Source organism: Pinus tabuliformis, chromosome Q (assembly GCF_031772625.1).
Source record: "Pinus tabuliformis cultivar Carrire ecotype Pingquan chromosome Q, CPIR1, whole genome shotgun sequence".
NCBI classification, from domain to species: Eukaryota; Viridiplantae; Streptophyta; class Pinopsida; order Pinales; family Pinaceae; genus Pinus; species Pinus tabuliformis.
Genome location: NC_142296.1, coordinates 1285335210 through 1285348250, shown reverse-complemented (window position 1 = coordinate 1285348250; position 13041 = coordinate 1285335210). Strand labels below are relative to the sequence as shown.

Here is a 13041-nt window from a genome sequence, read left to right as displayed (position 1 = left end):
AACACTTACAATTCTCTCTCATTTCCACCATTTGTTCTTGTATAATTCAAATAAATTATTTTGGAACCTATTTGGAAAGATGAAGGTTGTGCTTGATTATTTCGGCTAAACTTCATGGGCTAATGATTTTTCCCAAATGTTTTGAGAATGGAGGGTTTTGACATTTTAATCCTAGTTCCAAATCTTCCCTTTTCCTTATTAGAGTAGGATTTTGAGCCATCACTTTTCTATTTGAAATATTGATAGTATATCCTGGCTTTCCACACAACTTCGTCCATTTTTTATTTATTATCAAATTCAATTCTTTCCTTATATGGATGAGGAAGATAGCTTATAAAACACCTCACCTTTGCATTTTCTTCTCCGATATAAGTGAAATACTTGAACATATTTGTAAATTTTACTACAAACTCATCCATGCGCATTTGTGCTAGCTTCAAATCATGAAATCATTTTTCCTTTTCATCATAATATCTTTTATTTAAGTATTTTTTCCTTGAAATGTTTGTAAAATTCTTCCCAACTTATTTCTTTTTCTTCTATAATATGTATTGTTCTTCTTCTCGCCATAATGAGGCTTTTCCTTGCAATTGATAAGCTTGTATTTTGGCTTTCAAGTTACTATAATATTCATATACTTTAAAATATTTGGTCATGTTTAGCAGCCAGGCTTCTGTTGCCCCTTCTTTTTCACCATCAAAAGTAGGTGGTTTGATCTTTTTTAACTATCCTTGGATTTTTGTTTTCTTTTTATTTCTCAGTTTATGTTCTTTTAAGGATGTTATTTGTGTCTCTTCCTCACTTTTAGTTTTATCATGCTCATTTCTAGTTTTATGACGCTCACTTTCAACAATTTCATCCACATTTTTTTGCTTTAAGGAGTCTTCTCCTCCCTCCTTGACCTATGTATCTAGAGGTCTATGATTTGACTTTTTGTTCAAATATTTAATGAGCTTATTGTGCTTGACACTTGAATTCAACAAATTCTCAATGCTCACCCTGATGCTAGCCAACTCTTCTCTTGTATCCATAACAATTTCCAATAGTTGGGTTGTTGGAGGTGAAGTTTCATCTCCCAACTAAACCCAAATATGCTCTCCTTCACCAGGAATCCTGGCAGAAGATATTTCCATCATTGTACTCTCTTCTGATTACTTTTGTGTATCACAAAATCAAAAACTAAATTAGTAGATGACCCTATATATATATATATATATATATATATATATATATATATATAGATATATATATATATATATATATATATATATATAGATATATATATATATATATATATATATATATATATATATATATATATATATATATATATATATATATATATATATATATATATATATATTAGAGTAACCACCGATGCTCAATCCCAACACTTTGGGGAGACTTTTTCCTGCAGCTAACAATAATTGGCATCACTATACTGAATTAGCAAAGGCTTTTCAGATTTTCCTAGTGATCTAAATATGTATGACAATATTACCTTGTGTTGGCCTTGATGCTGGTATAGAAGGACCACTTTTATTTCCACTTCCATTTAGGGCTGAGAGCAGAGGCACACCATCATTGTAAAACTTGTAGCTGTCATAACGAATTACACAGTTATCGAAGAAGGCGAGTCCTTGGCTAGTACCAATTGGTCAGACACCCAAATAATTTTACATATTGTTTAGGCACTCACTACACCCACTCAAATTAAGTGCTCTCCAACATTCAGCTAGAGAATAAACCCCATGATTAGTTAGTACACTGTAACCCATAGAACTGGACACAACATTCTCGATAAGCCTCTCGAAAAGAGAGGTAGTTTTCCAATCCTTGACACCCCTTGCCTCTATGTCATTTATTGTAATGTTATTGCACAATGCAAAGATCATGTGTGATGAATCAGGTGCATTTAATTCTGAAGAGAAGTTGTGTGTGACATATCTCAAAATGTATCCCCTAAGAAGAATGCCTGCATAACTAAGACTTCAATTTCATACATCTAAATTCTTTATAGCTTTTGAAACACATAGGAGAGGACCCTCATCACTTGTTGTGTGAGTATCCCCTTGCTAACAATATGAGTTGCCTCAATTTATATTGTTTCTATATCCCTTTAGTTTTGGATCTAAGGTTTCTTTTGTTTCCATTTCCTTATCCTTCTCTATTTTTTGATGCCTTACACCTCTATTCCTCCACTGACCAACCTTCCATTAGAGCATTTCTACTTCCGACTTCTCATAAGATGAGCTTTGATCCATGTCGATCTTGGTAGCCACCCACCTATTCCACTTAAACACCATCATTGTTTCTTTCATTTTCCTTAACTGTAGCACAATTTACTATTTTTGGCAGATTTTCAAGTCATGAACTTCCATAGTCATTTTGAGGCCCTAAACGACCTTTTTTCTGTTGGAAAATGGGTAAACCCATAGCCTATGGTAGGGGTTTGTATTGGAAATTTATAGTGCTTGGATAGATATTTATAATAAGGTACCATACAAATTAAACAAAGATCACATGCCAAAGTTATGACCCTGGGAAGTTAATGTACCAATTTACCCCAATGGGGCCCACACACTTTTGGTGCTTCCTCCTAGGGTTAGGTTTTTGGATGTTTAGGGTTTTTCATTACTTCTCAATAATAAATAGGCCTTTGAGCCCAAGTATAACACAGTGCAGAGGCATGTAGCTACCCCATATCTTCTCAGAGATAAATTACTATCACCCGAGCTAGTTTATTTCCATAATGCATGTAAAGAATTTTTAGTATTTTTTTATAAATGAATTGAAGTTCAATTTTTTCTATAGCTCTGTGTTTCTATTTAAATTTTTATTTCATTTTGTTCCTGCATAAAGCTGGATCAGTGGTATAAGAGCAGTCTACTCTTTCTCTATTTTTTTGTGCATGTCCCTAATAAGGTCAAGGTATAAGGGGTTAAGGCTTGAACTCATTGAACTTTTGCAAGGCCAGCCTCAACAACCCAGATGACCTCCCATCGCAGTAGAAAATAAATACGAGGGAGGAGGTAATCCCTTATTTCTCAAGAAATCCCTCTAGTGACAAAGGAACGAAATGATAGACAACTTTTCCTAGATCCTACGACGGATGCCCACATGCAATGAATCTTCATCCATTAGCCACTCTGGAGGCAACACTCCCTTTAAGGTATAAGTCAACTATGAAATTACCATATTTCAAGGCCAGATAGATGCAAATGCCATAGATAAATAATTAAATCTATCAGAAGGTTATTTTTCAGTTCATGGTTTTTCCAATCAAAGACACGCCCCACATCAAGGACTAGTGGGAAACCTACTATGAGAAAAGAGACGAGAGGGAAATTTCATTCTTTTCAGCTGCACCCACTTCGAATTCTTTTTGAGACACCATCATGGAACAATATTTCCCTATCAGGAGCTATGAAGATAAGTACATAAATTGGACTAGACTGGGACAGGGAAGGGACCAAGATGTGTTGGAGTTCACAAATATTTTTGTACCCTTCACATGAAGTTAGGTATCATGGATTTTGAGCGACATTTGGTACTAAAGTACCACAGCTTTCTGCACAAATACATCCAGGAGGAGATGGAGTTCCTAGACAATATCCTCGCTTCGCGCCACCTATCGATACGTTGTCAAGATCAATATAGACATGTGATACATCACAATAATTAAATATTAAAGTGTTGAATGTAACAAAACATCAGTTATATGAAACCATATATCACAATGACTTGCATTACGAATAATGAAATACATGATACACTATATCATGTGCGCTAAGAAAAAGGATACACCTAAGAAGTGACCACATGCAACCATATAAAAAGTAGTGCGCTAGAAATGATTGGCAAACACATCCATATAAAGGCTAATGAAGAGAAATGCATTAGAGATAGGATGCGACAGTGTGATATAAGTACCAATGCATCAAAACTGACACATTAGCACATGATAAAGGTGAAAATCAGACTCTCTTACTACTAAAATGCCAAATCCTTCTAGAGTCTATTCACACAATCAAATTGTAATCTCTAGATGTTAATTTACCTTCCAACACACTGCCAAAATGAAGGATTTAATATGATAGTTCATCCTCAATATAAAAGGCATGAGAGCCCACCAAAAGTTGTATTTACAACGACTAAAGAAATTGTGCAAATGTTATATATATTATTTGATGTAGATTTAACACACCAAGAGCACAATAGAACATGAAGTAAAGAACAAAAGGAGCATATCTGAAAAAATGAAAGAGATATAAACTCAGCATGTGATCTGAGATAATCAAAGGGATCATTCTTCAAATAAATAATTTTTTCTTATATAAGAATGAATCTAAAATTAAAAATATTTCTAACAAGATAGCAATATGGCCTAGTCTAGTTCACTTATTTCTCTAATTGAATTTGTTAGTGGAATTCTATATATCTAACAAATTTCATTTGTGGATAAGGTCTTATATAGCTTCCTCCAGTTGATATTGATGATGAGATCCCTTTTTTCTCCCATTCTTGCCAGGTAGTATTGAAGCCGCCACCCAATATGCATTCTTATCCAAAAAAAATTGTACATAAAGGCCACCAAGGAATTCCAACAATCGTGTTCTTCTCTGATGTTCTTCTTCGAATTTAAAATGCATGTAACTATTGATAGTGGGGCATAGTTAGTTTGAAGGAATGTTTAGAAACCAAATAGACAACTAGTGAGATGTTGAACTATATTCAAAAAAATTGAGTGAAGATAGAGACCACATGGTGGGTATCTCATGTGAAACTCCTCTTGCACTAAAAAAAAACAATCCCAATACCTTTCCAAATATTGTGCTGATTTTGGAGGACCTATTGATCCCCCACTTTTGTATCTTAGAACACGAGAACTAAGGTTCCTTATTTCTTGATCAAACATTGCACTTCCTCTATCCTTTTTATCAACGATAATCCCCTGCAATTATAGGAGAGGACCCTCATTACTTACTTGATGTGTGAGTATCCCCTTGCTGACAAGATGAGTTGCCTCAATTTATGTTGTTTCTATATCCCTTTAGTTTTGGATCTACGATTTCTTTTGTTCCCATTTACTTATCCTTCTCTATTTTCTCATGCCTTACATATCTATTGCTCTAGTGACCAACCTTCCATTGGAGCATTTCTACCTTTTACTTCTCATCAGATAGGCTTTATCAATGTCCATATTGGTGCCCATCCTCTTATTCTAGTTAGACCCCATCACTGTTTCTTTCATTTGCTTAAATGTAGCACAATTTACTATTTTTTTTTGATAAAAAAACAGATATTTAGTAATTAATTAATATATATATATATAATTTCTATATATATATAAATAATTTCTTCACAGTGGATTTAGGCAAGGCAAAACCAGAGTGGAAAAGTTGAGCGATTTCTCAAGTAAAGTTGAGAGAGCATCGTTATTAACTGTAGTGACAGAGGAGTTGTTGCCTCCCTGACTCGGCGTCGGAGGGGCCGCCCGAGAGCAACACAGAGTATTTCCCTGCTGGTGGACATTCATAGAAGACATATCTACACAGACTGATAACAATCTCACGAGAACTTTGTTACTTAAATAATGAAAGTTCGAAGCCCAAGAAGGTCGCAGCTGCAAAAAGATCCAAAGATGATGACTATGCCGAAGAGCAACCAAGCCAAAGAAGAAGTCGGTGTCGAAGGGAAATAAACCCGCTGAAGAAGTGGTCATGAAACATGATGACTTCACTAAAGGGCAGCCCGAGCAGAAGAAGAAATCGGCGTCCAGGGGAAAGAAACCCGCTGAAGAAGAAGTCGGGAAAGATGATGAAATTGATGGAGAGCAGCCCGAGCCAAAGAAGAAGAAATCAGTATCCAAGTGATAAAAAAGCAGACTGAGCCAATGAAGTCGTGAAAGATGATGAAGTTGCCGAAAATCAGACCGAGCCAAAGAAGAAATGTGTCCCTAAGGGAAAGAATTCCAAGATTCAAACCCTACGAAAAAAACCACGGAAGTAGAGGCAATAATCCCATCCTCCTCTTGTATTTGCAACACCGTTTTGATCTGAGTTCGAATCCTTGACCCATCACTGAATGATGACTGGGGTGCTGCTAAGAAAAGGAGACCATGAGGCTGAGCCTCTGTTGGATTCCATTGATGTCCTAGAGCCGAAATGCTTCCACGGAGAAGAAACATACCCGTTTCTTCATCTACTGCAACTATTTCAAACCTTGGCAGATGATGACGGTGAAGAAGAATTCACCCTCAGTGAGGAACTCGTAAACAGAGTCGTGAGAAGCCTGGAGGAAGAGATGGTAGCGACATGTTCCACTTCATACCCTTCCTCCAACTCGGGGGATAATTCTGTGGGCTCTGATATTTACAAAGGTCATGAAGGTCAAACCTGAGATATGGACTGGGGTGCTGATCTATGTTATCTCATGGAGGCTTGAGATGATTAGCTTGGCATTCCCCCAAGCCCCATTTTGTACATCAAATATATATGTCCATCTTCGAAGGAAACATATGAGGGTTTACGAGAGAACTTGGATGTTAAATCCCTTAGTGAAAAATGGCACTTGGAGAGTGACTTTGAAGACCATCCACAGTTTGCATTGTATGATAATGCCTGGGATGCTATTCAGCTTGAGGATTATATGAACATAAGTTTTTTCAGCCAAGCCATGTTATTTGATGGACAATTTTCTGCCACATGGACAAGGTATTACTATATATATATTAATATTATTAGTATGCTCTACAGATGGAAAGTATACATTACTATTCCATTTTCCTCCATGGTTGTAGAGCTCCACTCTTGAAATGGGAAACATACAAATGGCGTGGCCGAAGAAGAAGTGAGGGGTAGTCAGTTAGCCTAACGGTGCCAAATCCAATCCCCACCATCGACATTTTGGGTTATATCACCATCGTTCAATGAACGGGTTCATGTGACTAGGGTATGGTAGGCTTTAGGCCTCTTACCACAGGGCCCATCACATCGATGGTGGCATGACGGTAATCCTCCACATTCAAAAAAGGGTGTTGCAAAAACCTTATTCACTTAGAACCTTCATAACTCAAACATATTTGATCCTCTAAGGTAGAACCATGAGAATCTATATGCCTTTATTATTATGATCAAATTGCCATGGTGTTAGTGAAGTTTATATTTGAATGAATAACCCTCACATGTATTATGCATAGTATTGTTATAGACCGTCAACTTAATATGGTCATGACCACTAATTTAACAAAAATAATGTCTCAAATGATGTATGAGCCATGGAATATAGTCTAGAAAATACACACACCATATTGAGTTTCCAACATGATATACAAGCAATCTTTGAGAAGGAAAAGTAAACAATGCTTCATGATATAAAAGTAAAATTGAAAAGGTCAATGAAATGTTCTCTTCAAGTGATATTAATGGAATAGCCCAGCTGCTACGGGGAAAATGATGTAAACAGTGTATAGAAAAATGGAAAATAAAATCAATGTGTATATAACAACTATTAATTAAGTGAATTTAGGGACATGTTACATAAAAACTACCAAAGTGATCATTAAACCCACTCCACCCAATATAAATATGGAACTTGTTCCATTGTTTCCATGTTGAAGGTGTTGTCCAATTGGAAGTCGCTGTAATATTTTTCACAAATTTGTTACTGCACAATCCTAGTTCCTTGAAAATAACTTTGATTACAGAAAGATGTATAATTATTAATCTATATTAGTGTTTTTTAGCTATTAATCGTTATAGTAGTGCCATATCGTGGGAAACATGAAAGTATAAATTTGTAATATACCATGTAATATATTCTTCTAACATAACTTTTAAGAAAATATATTTTTTTTGATATACAACTTTCATAGTGACTAAATTGTTCCTACAAAACTATTAAATGAACAACATATTTTTTTATTAATGTGATTGTGTTGAGAAGTGCATTTTATAGTTGAATTTCATGGTGAAAGAGTAGAACGGGGGGCAACATGGATTCATGGTATTGAAGGGAGTCCTGTTTATGCCATCGCTAAGCAGATTGGTGCCATGGAGGATAGGGAGAAGCCGTGGGAGTTCATGGATGATCTCAGGGACATTTCGGCCGTTTTGGCAGAATGAGGGTTATTGGTGCCTCCATCTTTGGTAGATCCAATGGTTAGACTGTACAAGGGATTATTGGGTAAGGCACAAGATGAGATGAAGAATAACGATATGATTTTACCAAATGGTCATGTTGGGGCGGAGCCCAAGCATGGTGTCTTAAACGGGGGCTTGGGGATTTATCTGAGAGCAGGGTTGGAGGAATATTTAGCGAAGAATGCTAAGAATAATGAAGCCTTATCTGCATCCCCATCGGCTATTTCGGCAGAATTGGGAGAGGAGCCAAGACCCAATTGGGATCTGAGGTCATTGCAGGAGGCTGTGTTTCATAGTCGGTGTCACAATGATAGGATCACCACTGCTGCAGATGATTTGGATAATGTGGACGTTGAGTCTTTTAGTGAGTATTGGGAATTCCATGGGAAACAGTTGTCCATCCCCAGGGGGTATTCTAGTGTCATGAAGGAACTTGTGAATAGGCTACCTGAGGGGAGTATAGTGTACAATGCTAAGGTTGAGAGTGTAGCCTGGGGTTGCGAGGTGGGGGTTGGTGGGAGAAGGGTCGTGTTGTTGAAGGGGCCTGATGTTGATGTTGAGGCTGATCATGTGATCCTCACTGTTTCATTGGGTGTACTGAAGTCTGTCATCAAAAACTGCAATAAGAATGATGCAGATAGTAGCAAGGATCAGAATCCACGGGTCCCTGTATTTCATGGCTTCCAGCCACCCCTGCCACCCCACAAAGTCAGTGCAATCAGCAGACTTGGCTTCGGCGTTGTGGATAAGGTGTTGCTGCATATGGGCCTTGATGTTTCAGAGATCCCCAATGTCAAGTTGGTCTTTGCAGGGCCGAAACATGGTGATGGTGGTGATGATTTGATTCCATGGTGGATGAGGAAAACCTACGCAGTAGTGCGAATCCACAAGCAATCCAAAGTTGTTTTGGTGTGGTTTGTGGGAAAGGAAGCAATTACAATGGAGTCCTTATCGGACCAGGAGGTCATTGAGGGGTTCCTTGATACCTTATCTGCATTCAGCATGGATCTGAAGAAGGGAAGCAACAACGTTGGTGAGGGAGATAAGAGTTCTGTGATAGACGACATTCTGAGGAGTGACTGGGGCAGGAATCCTCTGTTTTGGGGGTCTTATACCTATGTTCCTGTGGGCTCAACAGGGGATGATATTGATATATTGGCTGAGCCATTGCCATATGCAGAGGATCAAACTAGCAGCAAGCCTCTGCAAATTTTGTTTGCAGGTGAGGCTACTGATAGGCACTATTATTCAACAACTCATGGTGCCTATTTGAGTGGGTTGAGAGAAGCCAATAGACTGCTAAGACACTACAACATTCTGAGCTACTGAAGTAGTTTCGCTCAAACCAAGCATGTTTGTTGGAACATAATAATAGTGTGAGTCAGCTTCTCTGTATTGAGATGTTATGATTTAAGATCTCTGCTATTAACTTTCCTAGTTGATTTGACTTTTTCAGCTATCGAACTTCGATGCATCCATGTATCCAATAGATCAGATTTCTTTTTGGCCTAAAATTTTCAGTGGGGTTGTTCTATGAATCAGTGGAGGTGTTCCATGAACAATTTCATGATGAGGAATTTTCACCAAGAAAGTGCAATGCATGAATGTAAGGGGAGAAGATAAATGCTTGAACATAAGTACACAAAGACAAAGTGCACTTGAAATTAGCAATCATTACAGATATATTTGTAGCATAAGCATACTATTACAAATAATACAAAAGAGGATAATAATAGCTATAGGTGATTGTGACCTCATAAGTTAGTTCATGTGGTTAAAGTGCTATGAATTGCAAGTGTGAGGTTGCAAAGTCTCTAGGGTGGCTGCCTTTGTGAATTTCATGGGTGCCACTCGATTTCTTTGTTGGATTAGTTTTCCAAAATTGCAATTGGATTGTTAACCTTGATTGCCATCCTTAGATTGAGGGGTGTTGGAAGTAATGCTTCCATGCCATGTGTAGTTGCCATCGTCAGTTCCCAAGCGTCAGTCGAGAAGTTGTTGATTCCTATATAATGAGTTGGAATCGTGATCTAGATGTGTCGAAGAAAATGTGTTATGTCCTATATATGTAGCTTTTGTGATGAATAATATCAGCATGATTTGATTCATGGTGTGCAATTGTTCTCTCATCTCTTGATCTCAATTTTTAAAATGGTATCAATTTTTAACATGGTATCAGAGCCTGTTCTGGCCTAACTCCTTCATAGGATGGCCAGAAAGTTGTCATTTTGAGTTCCCAAGCTTCAGCGTAGAAGTTCTTGATTCCTATTTAATGAGTTGGAATTGTTGGGCACGGGATCCCCCAAGGGACGTTTTGGCGCTTAAAGCCTAGCTTTTGGTTAAAAGATGTAAATCCGATGTAAAGACTCCGAATTTTGTGGGTGCGGAGCACAAAGTTTGTAAATGAGTCACAGGGTTTTCCGCCCTCAATTTTGTAATATAATGTTGGCTTCAAAGATACACCCATGGTTCGCGGACCATGGGATTGTATAAATAGAGCAAGGCTCTAAGTTGTAAATCAGTTAGAAATAGAATAGTAAGAATAATGATGAAATAGAAGGATAGCAGAAGATCTAAGTGTAGAGTCGAGTCTTTGGGTCATAGAGTAGGAGAAGGCTTTGTAGCTGAGTGCGCAGAGGCCTAGTAGTCCACAGCTAAGTTCACGGACCCCTGCAACTGAGTGCACAGGGCAGGTTGAGTTTGTAACCATTGAAGCATTAATAAAGAGAAGTCTTATACCATTCTTGTGTATTCACTTATTGTTTTCTGCATTGAATGTATTGGGTATAAATTACATTTCTGCTGTTTATATGATGCGCAAACATATATGATTGTGTTGATTAAGTAAATGTCAGATAAAGTATATGTTTACACGAAGTTAAATAATATATGTAAGAAGATAAGTAAGATACACAGTGTAATCTGGGGAAATAGCGCAGATCGTTGCCATAGTAGCGTGAAAGCACCTCAGCCCCTGGCGAGGGATGCACAAAGGTATTCACAGTTGGACTAAATCGACCCCTCAAACATCTCAAGGGTGCAAAAACTTGGTTCCAGCATTCCCCCATACTGCTTCAGGTGAGATTTCAGTCCGCACACCGCGTGTTGATGCTGAAGGGGCCAGTAGTATACAGATTTGTTTGGCTAATTAACTCTGAACCTGGGTTAGGCCCCATTAATCTAACAAATGGTACCATTGCCGGGACTAGAATTTGCATAGAGATGTTTGATTTCATATCATTGAAATACAACTAAGAAGGAAATTGAAGGCTGGTTGGGAAGGAGGATTCATGAGTTCATGACATAGGAGAATAGGAATATGCGACTGATAAAAGAAGAGTGGTTAGACTGCTACATGTACACAGAAATCCACGAGATATTGTTCACATCTTTCCCTACTGAGCTATACGAGTGGATCGCAAAGCTAGAAGATAACCAAGGAAGGTGGAAGCTTGACGATCCTATTGTGTGGACCCCAGAGTTGGTGCGTAGATTGGAAGCATTGTAGGATCAAATTGCATGCACTATTGATCACTGGCTCGATCAGATTATAGGAGGATTCATTACTGAGTTTGCGGTAGACACTTCAGTTAGCTACAATGAGGTAGAGTGACGCTTTCTCAAGGGACCACGAGGTAAGTACGTAAAGTCTTTGAATACTTGGATTAAAATGTTATTGTGTAAAAAGAGGGTTATGCAATTACCTTGATGTTAGGAACTACATGAAGTGGAAAAACCTATAGAAACGAAGGAAGTAAGGGACCAGAGAATAGCCCTCTGATTTCACCTCCACGAGGGGATGAGGAAGAGCTCACGAAGGTCTCTCCACAAAGTGTGATTCATTTGATAAGGCAAACGATTCCTCACATACCACCCCCACCCAGATCCCCACCAGCTTCACCGACTTCACCTCCATCTTCACTCGTACCACCTCCACCACCACTGTGAGTCAATATGGCAAGCACGATAAATTTTCCTGTGTTCAAGGGAGTGGGAAATGAAGATCCAAAATAGTTTTGGTTCGTGGCAAGAGCCGTATGGGAAGCGTAGGGAGTTATAGATGAAAATATAAAGAAAGCAACACCGGTTAGCGCCCTACAGGACCGCCCACTGACATGGTATATTAAGCACTCCAATGATAATCCAAATGCGGGAATCATAGATATTCAAACAACACTAAAGAGAGAATTTAGCATGCCAAAGTCTGAAGCACAGTCGATCATTGGGTTCAAAGAAATCACGATGCTACCAGGAAAAACTCTTTGGGAATTGGATCAGAGGTTGAAGTGTACGATTCATGAAGCTAATATGAATCTGAAGGATGGACAACATCACAAATGGTTTGTAGCATCCTTAACGCCACATTTAAGGAGTGCACTATCGCAACAAAAGTTAATGACTCAAGCAAAGGTCTTAGAGATCGCGATGAGGCTACATGATACCTAGATGTAGGATCCTAATTTGGGAGTTCAGTAGATCCACATGGAGTTGAAAAACTTATGCCTTAAGATGTAGAGTCTGAAACAGGACATGACAGCTCACCCTGAAGTGCGCAAAGAGGTGTGGTCCATAAAATACAAGGGTCAGGGTCACAATAAGGACCATTTCCTCGTGTTCGCAAATTACCTCGCGGGAGGAGGACCGATGCTGTTAATACCGGAGGCACAGGTAGGACCTAGCACAACGGTTGCTTTGCAGTGCTCAATTTGTCAAAGAGGAGGGAAACAAACTACGGACAACTACCATTTGTTACAGAAGTATGCATAAAATTCGCAACAACTATTCTGTAACTTTTGTAGGTCAGTGGGACACGATGAGCGCACTTGTAGAAGCTATGAGTTAATGATGGATAGAACTCCCACCTATAGAGTTCGGGCTAAAACAAGACCCCTAGACT

General features: G+C 38.3%; 1 pseudogene; it reads left to right on the top strand.

The window, feature by feature from the left end:
• Positions 1-6090: 6090 nt before the first annotated feature.
• Positions 6091-9714, top strand: LOC149224535 (putative polyamine oxidase 5; annotated as a pseudogene).
• The last annotated feature ends 3327 nt before the right edge of the window (positions 9715-13041 follow it).